Source organism: Lolium rigidum, chromosome 4 (genome assembly GCF_022539505.1).
Source record: "Lolium rigidum isolate FL_2022 chromosome 4, APGP_CSIRO_Lrig_0.1, whole genome shotgun sequence".
NCBI lineage: Eukaryota > Viridiplantae > Streptophyta > Magnoliopsida > Poales > Poaceae > Lolium > Lolium rigidum.
In genome coordinates, this window is record NC_061511.1 from 42,403,770 (window position 1) to 42,409,253 (window position 5,484).

The 5,484-nt window shown below is 42.5% G+C and overlaps 1 pseudogene; it reads right to left on the minus strand.

The window, feature by feature from the left end:
- Positions 1-2,239: 2,239 nt before the first annotated feature.
- On the minus strand, positions 2,240-5,114 carry LOC124705761 (annotated as a pseudogene).
- Between the last annotated feature and the right edge of the window lie 370 nt (positions 5,115-5,484).

The following is a 5,484-nucleotide window of genomic DNA, read 5'->3' on the forward strand; positions in this document are numbered from 1 at the left end:
TATATTGTGTCTCTAGTATAAATAAATGTGAAGAAACCATGTGAAAAGCAATACTCGAACTCATGATCTTAATGATTAAGACTTAATCCATTAACCATCTCACCCTTTCACAAGTATATGTTGATAGTTGGAGCAAATTTCTAATTAGTATTGCCCACCATGACCCAAACATAGAAAAAATGTCTCTAGAGAACACGCAAAATGCCTCAAACATTGCCTCTAGAGGAAAAGTAAAGACATACAATGAAGTGTATCATGGATTGCCTCTTGATAACTTATCTGTGACATTTTTGGAGTGTCTCATAAGTTGTCTATATATGAAAATTTCAATACCTTACAGAAATGTCTCAACTAATGTCCCTACATTTGAGACTATTTCTGAAGTGCCTCAAAAAGGGCCACTACAATATGCAAAGTGTCTTAATGTGATTTTTAATGAGGCAAAGTAGGAAGTGTCTCTAGTAAAATGTCTCTATGGAAGGTTTTTCTTGTAGTGATTCCATCAGAATGTTAGTCTTTAAATGACAGTAACATTGTAGAATGAGTTCCTATTAGCATATTAGCGTGCTCTCATGAACAAATTTCACCATGCCAGAAGGAAGCTACAACAGATGAGCAGAAGTCCGATTTCACAGCGTAGTGTGAAAGAAGGCCACAGCCTAGCGTCAGAGCCTCCCCTTCAACATGCCAACCCCAGGTGCACGAACTCATAGTTCTTTTTCTTCCTTGCATCTAAGAAAGCCATGGAGATATACATAGTTCTTTTTCTTCCTTCCAATAATCTTCCCTTGAGTATCTATACTTCTATAGTAACAAGACCAGTCCAAGAATCTCATTGTGCAATACGGGAGGGTAGTCGACAGGCTAACGGATTGGTGTACTGTGTTGGCTTGCTATTATACAATGGACAGTTTGACACCACAGGCCAAGCCCAAAACATAGGTATGGTACATTTTTTTTCCAGGCCCCAGGTCATAGCCCTGGTTGCCCGGGGCACAGCTCCACCAGCTGCATCTTGCCTGAGCATGTTAATAGTAGTAACATATCCCGCGTTGTAATTAGAGGTTCTGAAGTTACCATCACAGGTCTGAAAACAATACCTGAAATATCGCCTAGATGTTTTCGTTGAGGATAATATTCTGCTGCTTTATCTCTCCGCCATTTAGTATGAATGCGAGGCCCAGTACAATGCAGTACCTTCAAAGGCATGTGCTTCATGACCTCTTCAGATGCATATGCTTCCAAAGGCAAATGCCTAAATACAGCACATAAATTCAACAATACATTTGGACACAGTAGAAAGGGAAAAAAATGCAGCAATCGGAAGAGAAACAGTTCTTCGCTGGTGGTTGGAAATCTTTACTAAAATTGCAGAATTTAGGCTGCTTGAAACTTCAGGTGTTGTCTTTACAGTAGGAGGTGCTTCTTCTATGCTTTGTCAGCATGGAGGAAGGAGCCAGGGCACTTGATGTCATCTTTATGTGATACCTTCTCTTCCACGGGTTGCTGCATTCTTCTAGGGTCTGCATCTTATAACCTCATTATTAAAAAAGTTACTTTGGAGCAAAATCTTTCTACAGAAAGAAATAATACAGTGCAATTGAACTCCCTGTTTTATGTAATATGGTGAATATGAAATACAAAATTCTATCATCCCTACAATCTCCAAGAAACCCGAAAAGTAATCATACCCATAAGAGAAGATGGCAATACCAGAAAGTTCCCACACACATCAAGTGAATTAATATGTAGCAGTAGTCAACATATTACATACCGTCATGTCAGGCTTGGTGGTCTTCAAACCCTGATAATTTTTTCATGTGCACCCCTGTTCCCTTAGCCGCCATGCCAGCACTTGAGCCAGCCACACATTTCATCGAGCAGGTGTAGGGCCCGACTGCCGGTGCCATGACAGAAGGCCATACCACTAAGTGAGCAAGAGGCACGACCAGGCTATGTGTGCTCTGAACTAACAACAGGTAGTGGCATACATATATATCAACATCTTCCTTCGATTTAAGGATACACCTCGAACTATCCCATCAGCAAAACATAAACATATTCCTAGTTCTGCTTACTTTATTACAATGCTTGCTTACCATAATTGGCACTAAATAAAAGACATTTTTAATTCGCAACTACAGGCTTTGTGTTCCCTTATTCCTCCCAGTTTACATTTTTACAACTTCCAAATTTGCAGAAATTAACAAATACTATTAGAATCAACTACGACACATTATTACAGTGAAGTTGCAGCACCAGATTGTTCCGTTATAGCTGCAAGGAATCTTGGCATAGGGGGCATATCGATCTCCTGTAGACCCTCGAGAACCCGGACAATTTCACCCATCGTGGGCCGATCAAACTCACTGTCTTGGATGCACCAACATGCAACTTTGCAAACCCTTTCAGCCTCTTCCAAACTGAAGTCACTATGTAACTGTGGATCCACCAAACTCCCCACATCTCCGCTGTGAAGCTTGCTGATGGCTTGAACAGGGAAATATTCATCATGCTTGTAACTGCTGCTAGTATTCTGCGATGTTTCTGCTGAGGAATTCCTCCTTCCTGATATAATTTCAAATAACACCATGCCGAAGCTGTAAACATCAATTTTTGGTGTGATAGGAACTCCGCTAAGCCACTCTGGGGCAATATAACCTGTGGTTCCTCGAAATGAAGTCAGAATCCGGCTAAAATCCCTTCCCACGAAGATTGCCAGTCCAAAATCTGCAACTTTGGGAACAAATGATGAGTCCACAAGTATGTTTTCTGGTTTAATATCACAATGTATGATGCATTTGTGACAACTCTGATGCAAGTAGTACAATCCTCTGGCAACTCCTAGGGTTATCTGATATCTCATGTTCCAGCTTAGCACAGTAGCATTATTACTCTTCTTAAACAGATGACCATCAAGGGACCCATTTAACATGTGTTCGTACACAAGTAATCTGTGTTCACCTTCACAGCAGAAACCAATCAATTTGACTAGGTTAAGATGTTGGATCAGTCCAACTGAGCTCACCTCAGCCCTGAATTGCTTCTCTCCTTGACTCGCACCATCAAGCTTTTTCACTGCTATAGTAGTCTTCGAGTCACTTAACACTCCCTTGTATACAGACCCAAAAGCACCTCCTCCCAGCTTTTCTGAGAAACTTTTAGTAGCTCGGGCTAATTCAGTGTATCTGAAGGCTATAATTCCACCAGCACTAGCTTGATTGCCACATAAAGAAAAACCACACTGTAGAACTGCATGCTCTAACCAATGCAACCAAAAGACCGATCTGATGGAAGAGATTAGGCAATTGAACCAAAAGTTCGAACTGATGGAAAGAGACTAGGCAGTGTATTTATATTCAACACTTCCCCTCACGTCTAGGCTATTTAGTCCTTAGCGTGGGTTCGGTGCGGTCCGCAGAATCTTTTTTCTTTTGTTTTTAAACTGCGTGAGCAGGGTCTTGAACTTGAGACCTCTTGGCTCTGATACCATGTAGAACTGCATGCTCTAACCAATGCAACCAAAAGACCGATCTGATGGAAGAGATTAGGCAATGCATTTATGCTTCAACACACACCACTTGAATTTGTTCTTCCAAATCAGTAACAACAGCATGAGCATTAGTAACACAAAACCAAAAGTGCTTGCAGCAGTAACACCTCCAACGTTTGGTTTTGTTTTGTTCTTTCTCAAACTTGGCAGCGATTCTTTGGCGGCAAGGCGAAGGTAGAGAACATTTCCAGAATTTTTATCAATGCCATGGACCAGAATTACACTAAGCAATTCCCCACTCCATACAGAGCATATTCTACTGCCATATGAATAAGCAGTACATGAGCAGGAACTGAGACAAGCTTCTTCGCATTTACTCTGACTGGTAGAAACGGATATGATTTGCGGGTTATAAGGCAATTGAGCTGGAGTAATGGGGTGGAATATGTCAGTTGAACTTGTGAGGTTTTTGCCACTGGTGCAATGTAACGGCGTATTTCTGATGCATCCTCCTGTTCGATCCTCAAACTCCCAATCCTGCGCGGATTTCTCAGAGAAGCTCTCCATACAGTCACAGGATGGATGTGGCTTGCCGCTGCAGACCGTGAAAGGTCCACAGGAAGCAGGTGGATCGCATGGATCATCAGGTTGGGCAAATATGTTTTGCCAAGACTGGTTGGCTTGCGACCAGACATTCAGCTTGATCTGACCGGAGATGTCTAGTGAGACAAATACGGAAGATGATGTTTCATCCTGTAAAGTATACATGTAGTACTCCTCTTGGTTTTTATTAACATATGTTATTTTGCGGAATAAATCTTTGGTCCGAGGATCCAAATCAAACAGTGACTTGAGTATTGGTAAGAGATTCAATGCCGATGCTCCGGAGGATGCATAACGCCAATACACTACCAAGGGGTTGGTGCGGTGCTTCAGGATGATCCCACTGATATCCACTAGTTCAAGGCTGTATGAGCCGATACCTGGATCAATGAGGCTCTTTCTGGAGATGCCCTGGCGATTTAAACCAGTGACCTTGTTCCGACCAAACTTGGCACCAGGAAGCCCAACATCTGTTGGGTAGTCGAAGCTCTCCCACAACATCTTTTGTTCGGATGTCAGGGCAAGGTTTCCAGTGTTCAAGAGAACGGCAGCACTGATGGTAGTGTTTATGCTGCTGGTTTGTGTCCTATTATCGACAATGTGGGTGGACCAAACTACAGATTGAGTGTAGCTAGAATGGTTTACTATGATGACAAGATTGCCATCACTTGATATCTTGAGCTGTGTTAGGTTGAGGTTGGGGTGGGTGATGGGCTCATCCCTATTAGCAACCCACACAACAGTAAAAGTTGGGATCTTATTGAACCATATTCCAAGGTACCACAAGCTAGGGCTGGGGGAGGTGGCATTGTGGGACGACTTACTGATGGTGCTTGCTGGCTGGAACTGGAAGAAGCCAAGCGCGAACTTGCCATTTCTTGAGACAAGCTTTTCGCCAACACAGAGCGCTTGGCCTGCCGTGAGAGTGTCTCCATTTGCAGCTGCAGAGGAGGAACACCAAGGAGAAGTGTGCAAGATCGAGGAGAATCCCAAGTACTACTATGTAGAGGGGAGACATGGAGAAGAATGTGAATAATTAGGAGAAGAGTAGATGTATACATATATAGACTGGAAGTATAGGATGGCATGGTCAGTTGACGGACTCAGACGAGGAAGTCTGCTTGGGGTCACCAAAGTGCAGATTGGGACAGTATTACCATAAATGCAAGGCAGCATTACCATAAATACAATGTGTAGGTGTAGCTTAGCTTGTCTACGAAGCATGGACCATGCATGGTCAAGTCAATCACACTCATACAAGGGAGATATGTCACTATTTATTATTTCTGGCAAATGTGAACCCTCACGACAGGATGCTTGTCAGAGGTATGAGTGTTATTACAAATGTTTACTTCCATGAATATTCCTAATGCAAATTTTAACGTATA